Genomic DNA, 21,284 nt, shown 5'->3' with positions numbered 1-21,284 from the left:
GAGGCGGGGAAACCAGGACTGGATTCGAGGGGGAGAGGAGGCGGCGAGACCAGAGGAGGGGAAAGCGCGGCACGCAGGATCGGCAGGAAAAGGGGCGGGGGTGCAGAGCTTCAGAGTCGGATGGGGAGCCTTGTGGCCTGGAGGAAGCGGAGGAGGCGCAGGCGGCCGCCAGAGGCGACCCGCGGGGGAATCTCAGGGAGCGCGGACTCCTAAGGAAGTCCCTGGGAGTCCCACTGGCTGCACCCCAGCGCGCTGGTGCCTAGATAGCTTCGGGGCCCCCAAGCGATGGACTCAGGCAACAGGGCGGACTTTCACCTGGCCTTCTCAGCTCTGACGCAGGCGAGGGGCAGCTTCCCGCCACCCTCCATCCAGCGCCCTTCCCACGGGCCCATCCGCCTCTCCCTAAGGCACTAAACACCAGTGGAGGAGACAGGCCATGTTGGCAAAAAGGCCAGGGCAGCAGCCCCAGAACTACAGTCCTAAATATCCATGTGCCCAGCACTGAGGTCACGAGCCAACTCAGGGACGACCCAGCGGGTGCAGAAGTTCCCAGAAAACACCTGCCTAGGAGGAAAGGCTAGTGGCACCCACCCATCGGTCTTCTCAAAGGTTTTAAAAGCAGAATGGGAGGTAATAGGAAGACGTGTCAATCAGAGAGGAAAATAAAGGGACATTTAGAGGTGTGGGCACCTGGATGAAAACAAAGGCTCCGAAGGGATGATGGTGAGGGTTACAGCCCTTCAGGTAGACAGAGACACCAAGGACGAAAAGCAGTCAGTAGCCCTGCGTAGACAGGCTCAGGAGAAAGGGCACAGCAGCTCACCCTAGGACTCATCCATGGCTGGGACCGGATGTCCATGCAGCAGCTCTGGAAGGCAGAAGGTAGAGTGCTGCCTTTGGGGGTTTAAGGGAGAAGGAAATGACTAGAGCAGTTGGGGCTCAAAAACAATCTGAGGTTCACCAGTAATGGAAACATTCCACTCCCGGCCCCATGAAAGGAGAGCAGGAAGCCTGCCTGGACTGTTGGCCTCCACAACCTTTGGGTGGCCTGTGCCCTCCCTGATTTCATGACCTTTGAAGCGTTGCTGCGGGCTCATCTTCCCTAGGTAACAGCTTGCAGCACGGCAACACCAGGCAGTTTGAGGGAGCGGCAACACCAGGCAGTGTGAGGGAGCGCGCGCAGTGGAGCCGCAGGGCTTAGTCAGAACTGCTCCTAAATCCACCTCTTGAATGAAGGTCAGTTTCAGCCAAACCTGCCTTTTCCAGTTCCCCAGAGTCTGCACAGCCAATCCCTGGTGGATGTACAATTTAGAATTTGCACCATTTCCACCTCTCCCGAACACACCACCTTTGGAAAGCAGGCACGGCGGTGAGGGCAGGAGGAGCTCTGGGGAGTCCATGCTCAGTTAAAAGTCTCTGTGTGATCATCATTCCACTGAGCCTTAGCTTCCCAGGGAACGTCCACTCATAGCAGGGGCCACCAATGGCTGTTTTCTGGCTGGACTCTGAGTTCTACTCTCCCACAGCATCGCACTTTGGTAAGTGCTGGGGAGCAAAGCTGCCATGATTAGGAGCGCTGGTTCTTGGAGCTGGTCTTCACAGGCTTACAGTGTGAGACATCCAGGGTGCCAATTGGGGCCAGGGTCCACCCACATGGAGCTGGTTGGGGAGTGAACGGTCTAGCAGGTGCAGCCACAACTCATGGCGAGCAACACAGCAGGCCCAGAGCTATCAGGGCTAAGCCAGTCCAGGTCAAAAAGTGGTCTTGTTGGGGGTCTGCCAACTGCCAATGGTGATTATGGCAGTTCGGGGTAAACACCAGCCAGCAGCTCACACAGAAGCAGGCTCAGGCCTACTGTATAAGTAAGTAAAGTGGTGGAAGAAGGAAGCAGCTGGTGGGGTGAAGTGGCTCATGCCTGTAATCCCAGCAATTTGGGAAGCAGAGGCAGGAAGATCACTTGAAGTCAGGACTTTGAGACCAACCTGGCCAACACGGTGAGACCCCATCTCTACTAATAACACAAAAATTAGCCAGGCGTGGTGGCACGCACCTGTAATCCCAGCTACTCAGGAAGGCAGAGGCAAGAGAATCACTTGAACGTTGGAGGTGGAGGTGGCAGTGAGCTGAGGTTGCGCCACTCCAACCTGGGTGACACAGTGAAACTGTGTCTCAAAAAAAAAAAAAAAAAGGAAGCAGCTGATGAAGGAAGATCTGGACTCCTGAGAGCCAGGGAAGAGCGCCCTCCCACTCCCCAGCCCACACCCTACCCTGTCTCAAAAAAACCAAACAAAACAATAAAAGATAAACCAAGTTCTTTCCTAGGAGGGACATAGACATAGAAGCAATTAAGCACAATGAAGTATTATGAATATTATGACCAAATTCAGAGTCCAGAAGAGATACAAAATAGGAGTGGGGCAGCAAAGCCTTCATGGAGGGCAAGACAAGAGCGCTGTTTTGAAGACTGAGCAGGTGCTGGGGAGCAGAGAGGAGGTAGAGCTGGATCAGAAGAGCAGTCAGGACCAAGATGGACAAAGGACCTAAGGCATAAAGTAGCAGGCCCTGTACAGAGTGACAAATATTGGCTCTGCTTGAATTCGAAGCACAGGAGAACCTGCAATGAAAGGTGCAGCTGAGGACACAGGCAGGGCTGAGTTCCCACGGGCCCCCGAGCCCAAGCCAAACCTGGGCTGCATTCTAAGGCAGGAAGGAACTCTTGAAATCAGGAGTACACCAAGCACAGATGTGCATGTTAGAGAAGCTGCTTGATTGGCCGGGCGCAGTGGCTCACGCCTGTAATCCAAGCACTTTGGAGGCCAAGGTGGGCAGATCACCTGAGGTTGGGAGTTCAAGACCAGCCTGGCCAACATGGTGAAACCCCATCTTTTTCTAAAGAAAAAGAATAAATTAAAAAAAGAAAAAGAAAAAAGAAAAGTTGCTTGATCGTGCAGACAATGGATTAGAGGGAATGGAAAATGGAGATACAGAGACCATGTTCTAAATCTGGCAATACAGTGAATTAAATCATATAAAAACTCCCCAGCTTACAGAAAAAAATAAAAAAAAACCACTCAATGAAATAGAACATTATTTAAATGCAGTTAATCTCAAAGAGTAAGGGAAACTCTTAGAATCATAAATGACTAGGAAACCAGACTGTAAAGTGAAGTATATGAGGCTGTGAGTGCCTTCAGATATGTAGTCAATCTCACTCAGCCACACTATCTAGTATGTGGCTATCTAAATTTAAATTTGGGGCAGGCATGGTGGCTCACGCCTGTAATTCCAGCACTTTGGTAGACTGAAGTAGGCAGATTACCTGAGGTCAGGAGTTCAAGACCAGCGTGGTCAATGTGGCAAAACCCTATTTCTACTAAAAATACAAAAATTAGCAGGGCTTGGTGGCACAGGCCTGTAGTTCCAGCTACTTAGGAGGCTGACATGGGAGCATTGTTTGAACCCGGGAGGGAGAGATGCAGTGAGCCAAGATGATGCCACTGTACTTCCGCCTGGGCGAAACTCCATCTCCCCAAAAAAAATTTTTCAAAAAAAAAAGTGTTTTGCATATTTCTTCTCCTGTCTTCTCTTAATTTATTCAAAAGCAATTGCATAAAAGTAAACTGTATTGTTGGGCCTTTAACATATAGACATGTAATACATTTGACAATAACAGCACAAAGAAGGTAGTTGAGAGTAAAGCTGTATTAATGCAAGGAAATTGTATCAAATGGTAACATGAATTCATTCAAAAATAAAGGAAGACCACCAGAAACGGTAAAATACAGATACAGTTAGATATTTTTCAATATCTTATATATAGGCCAGGCATGGTGGCTCACACCTGTAATCCTAGCACTTTAGGAGGCCAAGGCAGGAGTTTGAGACCAGCCTAGACAACATGGTGAAACTCTGTCTCTACAAAACATATTTTAAAAATTAACCAGGCATTAAAAAAATTAGCAGGGTATAGTTCCAGCTACTCTACTAGGAAGGCTGAGGGAGGAGAATTGCTTAAACCCAGGAAGCGGATGTTGCAGTGAGCTGAGATCTCACCACTGCACTCCAGCCTGGGCAGCAGAGTGAGACTCTGTCTCAAAAAACAAACAAAAATTAGCCAGGTACCATGGCACATGCCTGTAGTTCTAGCTACTTAGGAGACAGAGATGGGAGGATCACTTTAGCCCAGGAGACTGAGGCTACAGTGATCCCTGATTGCACCACTACACTCCAGCCTGAGCAACATAGCAAGACCCCATCTCAAAAAAAAGTTATATACGTATAGTGTATAATAATAATAGCACCAAAAAAGCAAAGAAGGAATAGAAATGAAGTTTTTTAACTCACTGGAATTAAGATGGTATAAATCTGAAGTGAATTTTGATAAGCTAATATGTATAAGCTCTAGAGTGACACTAAGACAAGAATCCAAAACATAGTTTAGAAGTCATTAAAGGAATTAAAATGTTACACTATAAAAACTCAATACAAACAAACAAACAAAAAAAAAACACTAGCCAGGCGTGGTGACTCACACCTGTAATCCCAGCTACTTGGGAGGCTGAGGCAGGAGAATTGCCTGAACCTGGGAGGAGGAGGTTGCAGTGAGCTGAGATTGTGCCACTGCACTGCAGCCTGGGTGACAAAGCAATACTCTACCTCAAGAGAAAATAAACAAACACACACTTCAGTCCTACCAGACGTGCTCAAAAATAAACAAACAAAAAACCTGGTCGAATGCATTCGAGACCAGCCTGGGCAGCATAGCAAGACCTCATCTCTAAAAATAACTTTTTTTTTTTTTTTGAGACAGAGTCTCGCTGTACCCCAGGCTGGAGTGTAGTGGCACGATCTCGGCTCACTGCAACCTCTGCCTCCCGAGTTCAAGAGATTCTCATGCCTCAGTCGCCAGTGTAGCTGGGATTACAAGCACCCGACACCACAGCTCGCTCATTTTTATATTTTTAGTAGAAATGGGTTTTCACCATGTTGCCCAGGCTAGTCTTGAACTCCTGATCTCAGTTGATCCACCTGCCTCGGCCTCCCAAAGTGCTGGTATTACAGGTGTGAGCCACCACCCCCAGCCAAAAAATTATATATATATTTTTAAATAGCCGGACATGCTGGCATAAGCCTGTAGTCCTAGCCACCCAGGAGGCTAACGTGAGAGGATCATTTGAGGCCAGGAGTTTGAGGTTACAGTGAGAAATGATCATGCCACTGTACTTCAGCCTGGGTGACAGAGCAAGACCCTGTCTCAAAAAAGAAAAGAAAAGAAACCTTCAGATTTCAAGTATAGAGTAGTCCTTGAGGGATTCATTCCAAGACCTCCAGTGGATGCCTGAAACTGAGGAGATACACACACACACACACACACACACACACACACACACACACACAAAACGTCTTAATATTTTCAGACAGTGCTTTACCATGGAACTGAAACCATGAAAAGTAAAACTGCAAATAGCAGACATTACTGGACAGTCACTGAAAAAAAAATGAATGGATGAGCTCAACAGCCAATTAGACACAACTGAAGTGAGTGAATGTAATAATATATATGAAGACAGTCTCTAGACTGTAGCACAGAGAGGAGACTGAAAATATATGAGATAGGAGACATGAGAGATAGACTGGAAGATCCAAAATATGTCTGACAGAAGCTCCAGAAGGAGAAATTAGAAAGAATAAGGGAAAGACAGTAAAGAAACGTGAACTGAGAATTTTCCAAAATTGGTGAAAGAACTTCTCCAATCCACAGATTTAGGAATTCATCCTTCTAAACAGCATGGATAAAAATAAACATGCTCCTAGATGTTTTCAAGTAAAATTGTAGAACTCTAGACAAGAAAAGGATCTTAAGAAAAATTGAACAGTGAAAAACAAATGACTTACAACAAACAACAATTAGATTAATGGCAGACTTCTCATCAGAAATAACAGAAATCAGAATGCAATGGATGGTAGAAATAAAGCTAAATAATCAGTAATCACAATAGATGTCATATTAAACAACAGATGATCAGCTTGGATTTATTTTTTAATGTCCAGTTACAGGCTTTTACAAGAAATAACCCATGGCCTGGCATGGTGGCTCATGCCTGTAATCCCAGCTCTTTGGGAGGCTGAGGCAGGAGGAATCCTCAAGCCCAGTCTGGGCAACAAAGTGAGATGCCATTTCTACCAAAAAAAATCATTTTTAATTAGCCAGGTGTGGTGATACATGCCTGTACCCGCTAGTCAGGAGGCTGAAGTGGGAGGATCCCTTGAGCCTAGGAGTTGGAGTTTGCAGTGTACCCCAGCCTAGTTGACAGAGCAAGACCCTGTCTCAATAAATAAATAAATAAAATAAAAGAGAAATATCCCTAAAATATAAAGACAAAGTTTAAAAAGGCTGAAGAAAAAATACACAAATATGATTTAATGCATGTATATTATTAAACTAGGCATACACCAACTTTAAAAAGTGGGTTTAGCATTATTAATACTGGAAAAAATAACCTAAATGACAAAGAATATTCTTAGAGGTAAAGAAGTTCACTATATAATCATAAAAGACAGCACACCAGAGTAGTGAAGGGTACACACTCTAGAGCCAGACTACCTGAATTCTAACTATTTTATTTCATTTTATACTATTTTATTTTGAGACGGAATCTCACTGTGTCACCCAGGCTGGAGTGCAGGGGTGCAGTCTCGGCTCACTGCAACCTCTGCCTCTCAGATTCAAGAAATTGTCTGGTCTCAGCCTCCCAAGCAGCTGGGACTACAGGCGCCCACCATCACACCCAGATAATCGTTTTGTATTTTTAGTAAAGACAGGGTTTTATCATGTCAGTCAGGCTGCTCTTGAATTTCTGACCAGGAGTTCAAAGTGAACTTGGATGTCAGAACTGGGTTAATTTACTTGCTCCGCCCCTTACTGCATGGTCTTGATTTAGTCTCTTCTCTTATCTTTAGTTTCCTCACTTGTACAATTGAGATAATAATTGTACCTAAATGATGGGGCCACTATGAAGGCTGCAAATGTAATAGTATGGATAAAGTGCCTAGCATAGTAAGTGTACATATTTAGAGCTCAAAAGATGTTAGTGGTATTTTTTCCTATATTATTTTCACCAAGCAACCTCCATGTAATTAAATAAGAAGTATATTTTAACATCATTATTTAAAATATTTGAGTTTTTAAAGTTAAAAATAAATAAGTACAGTATATTTTGCAATATATTTAGCCCAAAATATAATGAATCAAATTATTCAGAAAACGAAATGCAGCCAGGAGCCATGGCTCACACCTGTAATCCCAGCACGTTGGGAGGCTAAGACAGGTGCATCACCTAAGTTCAAGAGTTTAAGACCAGACTGGCCAACATGGTGAAACCCTGTCTCTAATAAAAATACAAAAATTAGCTGGGTGTGGAGGGAGGTGCCTGTAATCCTAGCTACTCGGGAGGCCAAGGCAGGAGGATAGCTTGAACCCAGGCAGGAGGTGAGGCTTCAGTAAGACAAGATCACACCACTGCACTCAAAAAAAAAAAAAAGAAAGAAAGATTTGAATGAAGTGCTGGTCACATAGCTTATATACCAGTTGATATAATGGATTGCAGCATCAGTTGCATTAAATTGGGGCTATAGGTTGAGAGAAGAAACATTTGGTGAAATTTGTTCTTCCAGGCAGAGCTGATGGCTCCATTTCTTAAAACCGCATTAATTACTTTCTATCTTGGGGATTTCCTGAGATTACTTAATTATTGAGTTCTTTACAGTAACACATTTCCAAAGTGTTTAAAGGTAATCTTTGAAGATTTTCCTCCTACTTCAAAGCAATGTGAGACCCGTGTCCTTGTTCCTAGGAGTAAGGCTGCATCTATAATAAGGCTGGAAAAAATGTGATGTTCTTTACAAACTACCTGTTTAAGGTCCTCCTTTATTATGAAAGTATGCTTGCTTATTTTTGTGTTTCTCCAAAACATTAGAGAAACTTGCCCTGAGTGTGTGGCATAGAATTTCTGTCCTGCTAGAAGTAATAAAATGTCAACACCTTCCCTTCATGGGCAGATCATACTGGCAAGAACTAGACTGCAAGTGGAAGTGTCCTGTCCATTGCCTGGCCTGTCATCCTGGACCATTTGTCTGAGGCTGCCCTAGACCCTAGTTCAGTTGAGGATAACCAAGGATTCTACCTTTAGGCAGGCAGGAACACTGCGGTTATTGTCTGGGCATCGCCTAGCAGAATGTATGATCCAAAATAAAGGCAGTTAGAACTCTTTGATTGATTACTGGTTATTGTGATTTTTTAAAAACGCAATCTTAGTCTGGTTCAGTAAGGGAAGAACACCTGTATTCCACTGTATCTTTATAAAGCATATTTCTATGGCTTCAGCCATTTGTTTCTAATGAAATGTGCGCATGGAGGAATGCTAGAGATAGAGCTGTCTTCTGCCAAGTGCCTATGTATTATTACAAAAATGCCTGCCACATATTAAATAAATGTTTAGGAATGCATTCTGTGGTACAAGACTTCTTGAATTAAAGCACGAACAGATTAACCCTGTGGTGATTGCAGCCTGGAATATACTTTCCAATCACAGAGAAGTTCTTTAATTCCTTGTTGCTTCCTCTGTCCTACTATCAAAGTTTCCTCTACTATAAAGTTGAAGTCAAAAGCTGTTTATCTTGCCTCATTGGGACTTTCCTACTTAATTTCCATTATTTGTGAGTTTCATTTTTATGTAGAGTTCAGAATTGAAAAACAAATGTTTACAGGCATTTTTAATCAGGTTCACAAAAAAAATTAATCATTTTCTTTTTTCCTTGGAGAAGCTGTGTGTTATAGTGGCTAAGATCAGGGACTCTAGAGCCAGACTGACTGGATTAGTATCCGATGTCTGCCATTTAATAGTTTTGTGACTATAAAGTCTCCGGTCCTCAGTTTCCTCATCTAAAAAATGGGAGAATAATCTTATAAGATTGTTGTGACTTTTAGGTGAATTAATTCTGTAAAACACTTAGAATAGTGCATGGTATGTCATGAAGTGATGTGTATATTTAGCTAATTTTTTTTCTTTTAGTCCAACATTTCATTAGCTTAATAGTCTCATTAAAGTAACATTGGGTGACAACTGGGAATCAACCAGAAATAAAAAATTTGGAGTTGACAAAAGTCTTCTCTAAATTACTATTGATATTATTATCTACTCTTTTTTTCTTTATTTCTTCTAAAAAAAAAAGGAAAACAGGATACATGTGCAGAACCCGCAAATTTGTTACATAGATATTCAAATGCCACGGTGGTTTGCTGAACCTGTTGACCCATCCTGTAATTTTCCTTTCTTCCTCCCCACCCTCAACAGGCTCTGGTTTGTGTTGTTCCCCTCTCTGTATCCATATGTTCTCATTGTTCAGCTCCCACTTATGGGTCAGAACATGCAATGTTTGGTTTTTGGTTCCTATGCTAGTTTGCTGAGGATTATGGCTTCCTGCTTCATCCATGTACCTGCAAAGGACATGATCTCATCCCTTTTTATGGCTGCGTACTATTCCATGGTGTATACGTACCACATTTTCTTTTTTCAGTCTATCGTTGATGGGCATTTGAGTTGGTTCCATGTCTTTGCTATTGCAAATAGTGCTGCAATAAACATACCTGTGCATGTGCCTTTATAGTAGAATGATTTATATTCCTTTGGGTATATACCCAGTAATGGGATTGCTGGGTCAAATGGTATTTCTGGTTCTAGATCCTTGAGGAATTGCCATCCTGTCTTCCACAATGGTTGAACTAATTTACACTCCCATCAACAGTGTAAAAGCATTCCTAATTCTCCACAGCCTCACCAGCATCTATTGTTTCCTGACTGATTAAAAATTGTCATTCTGACTGGCGTGAGATGGTATTTCATTGTGGTTTTGATTTGCATTTCTCTGATTATCAGTGATGTTGAGCTTTTATTCTTATGTTTATTGGCCACATAAATGTCTTCTTTTGAGAAGTGTCAGTCAGCTTAGTTAGGTCAGGTGCAGTGGCTCATGCCTGTTATCCCAGCACTTTGGAAGGCTGAGGCAGGCAGATCATTTGAGATCAGAAGTTCAAGACCAATCTGCCAACATGGTGAAACCTTGTCTGTACTAAAAATACAAAAATTAGCTGGGCTTGATGGTGCACACCTGTAATACCAGCTACTTGGGAGGCAGAGGCAGAATTGCATGATCCCAGGAGATGGACGTTGCAATGAACCAAGATTGCACCACCACACTCCAGCTGGGTAAAAGAGTGAGACTCTGACTCAGAAGAGAGAGAGAGAGAGAGAGAGAGAGAGAGAGAGAGAGAGAGAGAGAGAGAGAGAGAAGTATCTGTTCATATCTTTTGCCTACTTTGTGATGAGGCTTTCTTATAAATTTATTTAAGTTCCTTGTAAATTCTGGATATTAGACCTTTTTTAGATGGGTAGATTACAAAAATTTTCTTCCATTCTGTAGGTTGCCTGTTCACTCTGATGATAGTTTCTTTTGCTGCACAGAAGTTCTTCAGTTTAATTAGATCCTATTTGTTGATTTTGGCTTTTGTTGCAATTGCTTTTGGGATTTTGTCATGAAAACTTTGTGACAAAAACACCAAAAGCATTATCTGTCTTGTCCTCAGTCAGCAAGGAATGCTAATAGTGTTTGAGAGTCATGCAGCTAGAGTTGTATTGTGTCAGTGAATTGTATCATATGAGATTTGCTTGACTTTTCTAATACTCTCCATTCTCTTGCCTCAGAATAGCTCAATATTTTGTACCTTTCTGGTATACTGTCATGGTTATGGACCTGATTTACATGTTTATCTCTATGGAAGAAGTGGCTTGTGTACATGTGTCTGTGTGTATGCACACAGAGGTGTCATTTTTAGTATGCGCAGAATCTAAACAAACATAATTTGAGATTCACTCAGAACAGAGTCCAGGAGAGTGTTAGATCAGTCCCAGGAAAACATCAGGTTTAGCTGGCAGAGCTCTTTAATTTCTCTTTTCTGCCTTCTTAACCATGTTCATCTTATGAGAACAACCTGGAATTCACACGCATCACAGATGGCCTATTATCCAGAAGTTGGCTGCAAGGGAGGCTGGGGCATTGAGATTTTTAGCTGGGGGGTTATGGCCCCATTTCATCTTCCTCTATAATATTCTAAGATGGGAATTAATATTGGAGGACAATTAGCAAATTCTGTCCTTATAGGTATTGTTAAGTATCTTCAAGGACTTTGAAAATGCCAATGAATCTCAGTGTGATCTCTGTGGTAGAATGTGTTAGAGATGCGAGGAAATATCTGGGAAGAAAGTAGAGATGGACTTTCCCTTTGCAGTCATTATACATAAGCCACACTTACTCTGAACATCACAGAAGTCAATATTTAGGAATACTCATGTTGGTTTCTGATCAGGTGTCAGAGGTGTTCACTGACGCTACTGTCAACAGCTTCTAAGGTATGCTCTCTGCATTTGCTGCCCTGTGTTTCTCCCTGAAGTCCCTGTAACCAAGGTGGAAAATTTAACCTCTCTGAAGGACAGGACCCATGTGTCACAGGCAACCAAAGTCTCTCTAGACCAGAGATATTCTCTACATTGTCAACATAAATCATTGTTCCTTAGGACTCATTAAATTGGCTAAAAGCTTTTACTACTCAATAGCGAAAATTACATGTTGACCAACTAAAACTCCACCAGAAACTCTTCCTTGTTTCACAGAATAGACAGGGCTCTAAGAAGTGGAATGCATATGAATCCTCTGGCCTAGAGAAGCAAAGTCAGTGACCAATAGGATAGAACTGCGAGGGGACATTTGTGACTTGGTAGAGATGTAATGAGGAAGTCCTGAAAGCAAGTGTAGAAAATTATCAAAGGACAAAGTTTCTTTCAATTTTCTAGTTTTGACCAAGGCAAGCCTACCTGGTTAATATATGTCTGTAGAATTTCCCCTCCCGCATAAAAGAAGAACATGCTTATATTAGATATGCTGCCTTTCTTCTTTCTATAAATTTTTTTGCCTGTTGTATATGCCAGTTATTGTGCACCACTGCTGATCCCTACAATGGTTGTTGGGAGTAGTATTTACAGCAGAGCCTTCTGGGTTTCCATCTTGCCTTTACCACTCACAGGCTTTACAGCTCTGGACAATGACTCAACTTCTGTGTCACTTCCCTAAATTCATCCAATCAGAAAACGTAACATCTGGTACTTGTTATGTGCCACGCATAGTGCTAAGAGCATTTCCTGTATGTTCTGATTTACTTTCACAATAACCCTGCTGGAGAAGAGCTTGTGCTTTGGAGTTAGCCAGGCCTAGGTTAAAGCCCTAGTCTCGACTCTTCCTCCCATCTGTTGATGACCTTGGGAAATTGGCTTATCTTCTCTAATACCCAGTTTCCTCAACTTGAAAATAAAGCCCATAATAGTCATTCCTTCATAAAATCATTGTGAGGGTCAAATGAAAGAATACATATTTCGTATCTAAAACTGCCTGCCTCATAATGAGAACTTTGAAAATATTAGTCGTATTTTTTTCCTCCTGTTAAGACAGATCTAGGTTGGATCTGCAGCATCTAGATAATGTGAGGTGCAGCATATTTGTGGGTAACTGGCAAAGAATGTGTAGCAGTGATTCTAGAGATGATCTACTGAATGTAACTTAAACTTTCCACTGGCCCTCTGACCTCATGACCTCTAAAGATCTCTTCTGTTCTATTCTTAAATATCTCAAGGAAAGAAAATGACATGGGCACTTTGTAAGCTTTGTTGAGTGTCAAAAAAAGCAATGACAAGTAGTAGAATGACTAATTTTAGACAAAACAAGTTCAGAATTATCCCAAATGTGATAAAACCAAGAGATATATGGCTTAAGGTCTTAAATAGCTCAATACAACTACATTGAAGAGCTCGATCTTCAAATTTACTTGCCAAATAGTCATATTACATTAACAATAGGAAATTCTAGCTCTAGAAGAAATTGCTTAAAAGTGTCCTAATACCATATGAAAGCAAACTTAAAGAAAGGTTTCATATATGAATATAAGAAGATACATTTTTGTAAGAAGGGGATTTTTAGAAGGAAATAATAATAAAAAATGATAGTGAAAATCTCTCAAGTTTCTTGTTTCATGGTTCCTTCTTTTTTTCAAAATAATGGGAATCAATATAAATTTATGTCCTGTGTATTTTTTCCAGTTCCACTTTTGTGAAGGAAACTTTACATTGTGGGTGTGTGGGCATTTGTGTTTACACAGGGAAAAATCGTTCTTCTTGTCTAAAGACCAATGTCAGGTAATATCCCAGAATAAGTTAAATCTACTATGACATACTACATCCTTGTCTGTGATATGTATTACCTTAAGTGTTGCTTTTCAAGTGAGATGTATGTAAATATACTTTCATTTCACATTAGGGACTGAGGGTCAGTCAGTTTTCATTGTACTCATGACAACAATCACAGGGGTTTCCTTAAAGTAACAAAAGTCACTTTTATAGTAGAAGCTCTGATTTTAGCGTGTGTGTGCATCATTCTTATTTACTTTTTCCCAGGTATTCCTCACACTTCTGGGAATATCTGACTTACAAAGTGGGTTTATTTACCACAGAATTAAAAGTAATAACTTCAATAGACACTACATAATACATGAGTATTTTCTATATGAGGTGGAACTCCCCCACCCTAACCTTGTGTCACCACATTTCTGATTTTGTGAGTGTCTGTCAGCTAGGTTATGATGAGGAAGTATACCATTTGGGTTTTCTGATGCTGCATGTGTGATTTCCCAAGGTGTGCAAGTCAGTGTCCTCCCAAGATTTTTGTAGTGTGGTTCCGTGGCTGCTATTGCTGTGTGGATTTTCCCGGACTATGTGCAAACCACCGCCTTAAGGGATCTGTAAACTCCAATTTGCAAGGGAAGCTTTACAAGACAGATTATTTCCCTCTCCCCTGCTCTCTACCATGCCAGCCTTCTAAAGTAAGTCAAAGCGTACCATCTGGAGGCCTTTTGGCTCCTCAGTGTAAAGACTTCGCTCCGTCTGTGGCCTCTCCAGCATGTGTCTGAAGTTTTTGTTGTTTGCCTATGACAGTATCTTCTGATAGAAGCTAAAATCCTGGTTGATGTCACCAAAAATTATTGGTATATTAGACCTTTAGTATCATTTTAGTTTCTCAAAAAATCATTAGTTTAATTTCTATGTTAAACTCTGACACTTTCTTAGCTCAAGTTAGGGCAATCTGCATTCATTACAGTCACTCATTTCTTTCAATGGTTGTAGCCACTTTGAAGTTTCCATAAATTGTAAGAATTTTTCAATGGAGGCATAGTGAAACTCAGGTGAGATTTTCCTCATAATAATGGTTATAATAAAAATGTATGGTCTTTCAAAATAAGAAGTAGTATTTTACAAAAGATTTATAATCACAACCTTCTTTTTTTTTTTTTTAATGGCTAATTGGTTTCAAAAATTACCTACTCTGTTCAGCTCAGCAACTACACTTGCTCAGCTGGGAGTTACGAGACCATACAGTTGTCTGTGGCTGGCACTCCTTTCTGAATGACTGGTCTGTGTAGCTGGATGTCCATGGAGTGTCAGTTATTTAATATTTTTAATATCCACCCCTGAGTGGACATAAATCAGGCCTTTTCAAACTGAACACTTGTAAAGCCTCTCTTTTCTTCGGTGGTTATAATTTAACTACTATGGGGTATGTTGAGCTGCATATGTTCTTCACCTGAATGCTTTTTAGCCTCTCTCTAAGGGCTTAGCTGTCTCTTCTTTGCAGCCAGTACAGCATAGAAACAATTAGAGCTGCGAACAGGGGATTATTTGCTCCATTAACATCTTTCTGTCCAGTCTCAGGGCACATCATGCTTTCTCACCTTTATACTTAGTTCTAAGTCCAACTCCTCATGCAGAGACAGGTAACACACTGTCAAGGAAGTAGCAGACTACATAGAAGACAGAAACATGAGTACATATATAATTATAAAGAGTGATGCATGTCACACAAAATCGCGTCAGACATTTGCTAGGGAGTGGGGATATGAGGATATGGTGAGCTTGCAAAAAGAAGCAGGGGCTAAATGCCATTATAAAAATTAGTGTAAAGAGAAATGAGCAATTTCCTAAGAATCAGTTCTTAGCTTCTGGTAATGACTGACATAAATAGCAATAAAGACATATTAGATAATGATGACAAAGCTGGTGTTTTTGAGAGCTATGGGAGGAGGGATCCTGCCAAGAGCATGCCAAGTTTGGGGGCTCTCTCTTGATCTTTGATGGTGAATTTTCAGGGTCATTTTTCTTTTTATTTTTGAGACCGAGATTTGCTCTTGTTACCCAGGCTGGAGTGCAATGGCACGATCTCGGCTCACCACAACCTCTGCCTCCTGGTTTCAGGCAATTCTCCTGCCTCAGCCTCCCGAGTAGCTGGGATTACAGGCACGCGCCACCATGCCCTGCTAATTTTTTGTATTTTTAGTAGAAACAGGGTCTCACCATGTTGACCAAGATAGTCTCGATCTCTTGACCTCGTGATCCACCCGCCTTGGCCTCCCAAAGTGCTGGGATTACAGGCTTGAGCCACCACGCCCGGCCTCAGGGTCATTTTTCACTGGGCCCTGAATGGCAGCTCAGAGGAAAGCAGTTTTCTGTCAGCAAGATATTTAAAAAAAAAAACCTTCAGTGTTATAACCTGAACGCTCAGAGTTTGTATGTCAGCTCTGCTACAATGAAGGGAGATGTCTATCTTGTTTTTTTTGTTTTTTTTTTTTCAGACAGAGTCTCGCTTTGCCATCCAGGCTGCAGTGCAGTGGCTCTATCTCAGTCACCAGGAGAGCTGGGATTATAGGTAAGCACCACCAAGCCCAGCTAATTTTTGTATTTTTTAGTAGAGAAGCAGTTTTACCATGTTTGCCACTAACAAAAAAGTTACTGAAATATATACCAAACTGTCTGCTGAGTTGTACAGACATTAATAACTCAGTCACACTTTAAATCGATGTTTTTTGCACTTTCATATAACTCATGGGAAGAAATACCTTTCTTGGCATAATCCAAAGTACATATTTGTGAGCATTTTGTTAGTGAATACTTGCCCTTATTGCATGTTATGTACACTGGTAATTTATTTGTCATATTACTATTTTTTATGAGACAGGGTCTTGCTCTGTCACCCACGCTGGAATGCAATGGCACAATCACGGCTCACTGCATCCTGGACCTACTGGGCTCACGAGATCCTTTAACTTCAGTCTCCCAAGTAGCTCAGACAACAGGCATGTGGTCACTTCATCCTCTCCATTCACACCATTTACACTTTGTAACTTCACATTCATCCTCTCCATTTACCTAGATCACACACACCAAGTAACATCCTCTCTATTTACAATAGGGCGCATTCTGAGTAAATGACTCTGTGACTTCGCTTCATTCTCATCATTTATGTATTATTATATATGCCAGGTAACCAGTGGGAAGCCTCTAGAGTATTGAAACCCTAGAAAATCCTGTAGGTGGAGCTTTTGAGCCCCTATGCTCGGCCCCCTTTCTCACTGTGGAGTGTACTTTCATTCTCAATAAGTACCTGCCTTTGCTTTCCTTGCTTTGTTTGTGGCTTTTGTCCAATTCTTTGTTCTAGATGCCAAGAACCCGGACACCTTCTATCATTAGCACTGCCAGATAATGACTGTTTTTAAGTTCATCTCATGATACCAATTTTGAAGCAATTTTATTCTACAAACTTACATTGAGCCCCTTCTCTGTGTCTAGTTCTGATGGCTACTACAAATTTAAAGAATGATGTAGATTCTGCCGCACAGGCCACTGGGGAAAACAAATACATAAATACTTACTAAATAAAGAATTGTAATATAAATCTGTCAAAGTGCTGTGGAATCTTAGCCTAGAAAATCTGAAAACATTCTTCAAAAGGACAGGACAATTAAACTTTGCTTGAGGAGGGAGTAGGACTTGTGTAGATAGAGAAAATGTGCTATGAAGTTATAAATCATGTTCCAGGTGGTTATTTCTTAAGCTGAGCCACATACAGAGTTTGGTTTATACAAATAGTGCGTTACCACTTTTCTTCTCAAAAAAAATCTTTTTTTTGAGACAGAGTCCTGCTCTGTTGCCAGGTGCCAGGCTGGAGTGCAATAGTGTGATCTCAGCTCACTGCAACCTCTGCCTCCCAGATTCAAGCAATTCTCCTGCCTCAGCCTCCTGAGTAGCTGGGACTACACGTGTGCACCACCATACCCAGGTAATTTTTGTATTTTAGTAGAGACAGGGTTTCACCATGTTGGCCAGGATGGTCTCAGTCTCCTGACCTCGTGATCCCCCCGCCTCAACCTCCCAAAGTGCTGGGATTACAGGAGTGAGCCACCGCACCTGGGCTTCTTCTGAAATTTAATCCATCTCCTCTATTATCTTTCTTGGATATTAGAAAAAAATTTCATTTCTGCAGAATTGTCCTGCTGTTGGCTGCCTAACTATAGGTTAAGACCTGACAAGCTAAAGAACTTCTTGGAAGTAGTTCCTCAGAACACACCAAGTAAAGCACATACTAATCTGGGTAAGATTTAATCAGCCTGCTAGACATATTCATCATGTTTGTTGTGCTGTGGTTACAGAGAACACCAAAATTCTCTCCGCACTCAAGATGCTTGCATGTGCTGGGAAGGGGAGTGGACAAATTAAAGAGGAAGAGAGGCAGTAGGTAGTGTGTGGAGCCACAAGAGAGGATCATCTGACTCTGGGAAAAGGTAGAGTTGGTTACAGAGAAAGCACTCTGGAGAGGAAGAGGGGGCACCTAAAATCTAGCTATGTGTGAATTTACTTAGATAAGCAGTTACAGATTCAAGTCCTATGAGGGTCATGTAGGTAACCAAAATGTGTGCAACACCCTGTGGACAAGGTAGGATGTGGTGGGGTCTTGGCGAACCAAACGTATAGCCAGTCTGCAGGAAGCAGTGGGTGGTTCTCTGGCCGAGTATATTAGTCTGTTTTCATGGTGCTGATAAAGACATATCTGAGACTGGAAAGAAAAAGAGGTTTAATTGGACTTAATAGTTCCACATGGCTGGGGAGTCCTCAGAATCACGGCGGGAAGTAAAAGGCACTTCACACCCGGTGACAACAAGAGAAAATGAGAAAGATGCAAAAGCAGAACCCCCTGATAAAACCATCAGACCTTGTGAGACTTATTCACTACCATGAGAACAGCATGGGGGAAACCACCCCCATGATTCAGATTATCTCCCACTGGATCCCTCCTATAACACATGGGAAATATGGGAGTACAATTCAAGATGAGATTGGGTGGGGACACAAAGCCAAGCCATATCACTGAGCACAGGCACACTGAAGTATTTAAAAACCAAATTGAGTGACAACTAAAGATGGCTGCACCCATGTAACATCACTAGCAACCAGTGACCTCTTTTTCCTCCTTGCCTGGCTCCTATGGTGGCACGAGCTCCTATGGACGTTGGGCACGAGGACTCTGCTGGGTTGGACCCTTCGATAAGTTTCTGTGGCACTGCAACAAGGACAAATTACAACAGAGCTCTGTCAAAAATGTCTTCCTCTTATCAGGAAGACCAAGTTTCTAAATGCTTACATTACTGTGTCGGAAGAGTTAGCCTTAAAACAAGCTGAAAAATTAGAAAAGAGATATAAGAACAGACAGTCACTTGGGGATTAAATGGAATTCCTATTGCAGTAAAAGACAACCTTAACATGTCTGGCATTGAGAAAACATGTGCATCAAATATGCTGAAGGGTTATGTGCCACCTTATAATGCTGCAGTAGTTCAGAAGTTGTTGGATCAGGGAGCTCTACTAACAGGAAAAACAAATTTAGATGACTTTGCTATGGGATCTGGAAGCACAGATGGTGTATTTGGACCAGTTAAAAACCCCTGAAGTTATTCAAAACAATATAGATAAAAGAGGAAGCAGAATCCCCACAGCAAGAATCAAGATTCAGACTGGCTGATAACTGGAGGAAGCTCAGATGGGAGTGCAGCTGCTGTGTCAGCACTCACATGCTATGCGGCTTTAGGATCAGATACAGGAAGATCGACCAGAAATCCTGCTGCCCACTGTGGGCTTGTTGGTTTCAAACCAAGCTATGTCTTAGTTTCCCATCATGGCCTCATTCTCCTGGTGAATTTGATGGATGTGTCAGGAATCTTAACCAGATGTGTGGATGATGCAGCAATTGTATTGGGTGTCCTGGCTGGACATGACCCCAGGGATTCTACCACAGTACATGATCCTATTAATAAGCCACTCGTGCTTTCCAGTTAGACAGATGTGAGCAAACTATGAATGGGAATTTTGAAGGAATATCTTGTAACAGAATTATCAAGTGAAATACAGTCTCTCTGGTCCAGAGCTGCTAAGCTCTTTTAGTCTGAGGGGGCCAAAGTGATTGAGAAGTATCCCTTCCTCACACCAGTTATTCAGTTGTCTGCTACCATGTATTGTGCACATTGGAAGTGGCATTGAATATGGCAAGATTTGATGGGCTACAATATGGTCACACATGTGACATTGATGTGTCCACTGAAGCCATGTATGCTGCGACCAGATGAGAAGAGTTCAATGATGTGGTGAGAAGAAGAATTCTCTCAGGAAACATTTTCTTATTAAAAGAAAACTATGAAAATTATTTTGTCAAAGCACAGAAAGTGAGACACCTCACTGCTAATGACTTTGTGATTCCTTTTAACTCTGGAGTAGATGTCTTGTTAACTCCTACCACCGTGAGTGAGGCAGTACCATACTTGGAGTTCATCAAAGAGGACAACAGAACACAAAGTGCCCAGGATGCTATTTTTACACAAGCTGTAAATAAGGCAGGATTGCCAGCAGTGAGTATCCCTGTTGCACTCTCAAACCAAGGGCTGCCAATAGGACTGAAGTTTATTGGATGTGCATTTTATGACCAGCAGCTTCTTACAGTGGCCAAATGGTTTGAAAAACAAGTGCAGTTTCCTGTTATTCCACTTCAAGATTTCATGGATGATTGGTCAGCAATCCTTGAAAATGATTAACTTCTGTCTCTCTAAAACAGTAAACATATCTTAAAATTTAAGATGACTTTTAGGCTGGGTGTGGTGGCTCACACCTGTAATCTCAGCACTTTGGGAGGCCAAGCCAGGTGGATCACTTGAGGTCAAGAGTTTGAGACCAACATAGCCAACACAGTGAAACCCCCATCTCTACTAAAAATACATAAATTAGCTGGGCGTAGTGGTGGGGCCTATAGACCCAGCTACTCGGGAGGGTGAGGCAGGATATTCACTTGAAACCCAGAGGCAGAGGTTGCAGTGAGCTGAGATTGCACCACTGCACTCCAGCCTGGGTGACAGAACAAGACTCTGTCTCAAAAATAAATAAATAAATAGATAGATAGATAGATAGATAGATAACCAAGTCAGGGAATTCGCACTTGTATAGAAAAGGTTTTTTAAAAACTTCTCTATTTTGTTAAAACTATTGATAGGCCAAGCAAAACGCATTTGCTAGTGGAGGAGGTCACTCATGACCATTTTCAAATTTCTGCTCTGTTAATCAAGGCTTTTTTAGAATTCTGTATTTAAAACGAAAATTTCTTGATTGGAAATAACTGTAATACCTTAGTGCGACTGGTCCATTTGATTACTTTCTTTTTAGTTGGAGTAAATGGAATTAGTGCTTTTTAAGTCTCTGTTACGGGCTGGGTTACCAGGAAAATAACTCTTAGCAACCTGGAAAGAAGCAACGCTTTCGGGATGAAAAGGGTAAAGTCTGTGAAGCCCTCAGGTAAAGATGGAAAGAAACACTGGAAGGGAAGGAGCAAGTAAGAGGACTCCAGGAGAGGTGCTCTCCTGTTTTTGTGCATTCAGTTCCTTTGCAGAGTTGGGGAAAGGGAGATTTTTCAGCAAGGGTCAGTCCTGGCTACTATTCTGGGACAGTGTAAAAGAAAACAGTTAGTTTCTTTTCCTTTTGTTCATTTAGGGGCTACAGTACTGTTATGTCAGTAACATAGATCACAGTCATTCGTCTCCAGGATTTTTATCTTCCTCTGAACCTGACCTAGGCACTGTTTGGTGGATTATAGAGGAAAGGCTCTAATGTGAAAGTAGGTTGGGTGAAGGGATGAGAAAAAGGAAAGTGTCTTGGAGCACATGAGCAGGCTTTTCCCATGAAGAAGCAGATATGTGCCCAGAGGAGATTCACAGGAAGGGAACTACAGCATCTTCTCTCTCTCTTTCTCTTCCCTTTCC

General features: G+C 42.0%; 1 pseudogene; it reads left to right on the top strand.

Annotated features, from left to right (window-relative positions):
* Nucleotides 1–285: 285 nt before the first annotated feature.
* LOC100391231 (glutamyl-tRNA(Gln) amidotransferase subunit A, mitochondrial pseudogene) lies at nucleotides 286–20,574 on the top strand (annotated as a pseudogene).
* Nucleotides 20,575–21,284: the final 710 nt, after the last annotated feature.

Source organism: Callithrix jacchus, chromosome 15 (genome assembly GCF_049354715.1).
Source record: "Callithrix jacchus isolate 240 chromosome 15, calJac240_pri, whole genome shotgun sequence".
Lineage (NCBI taxonomy): Eukaryota > Metazoa > Chordata > Mammalia > Primates > Cebidae > Callithrix > Callithrix jacchus.
This window is presented reverse-complemented; position numbering and strand designations above follow the sequence as displayed.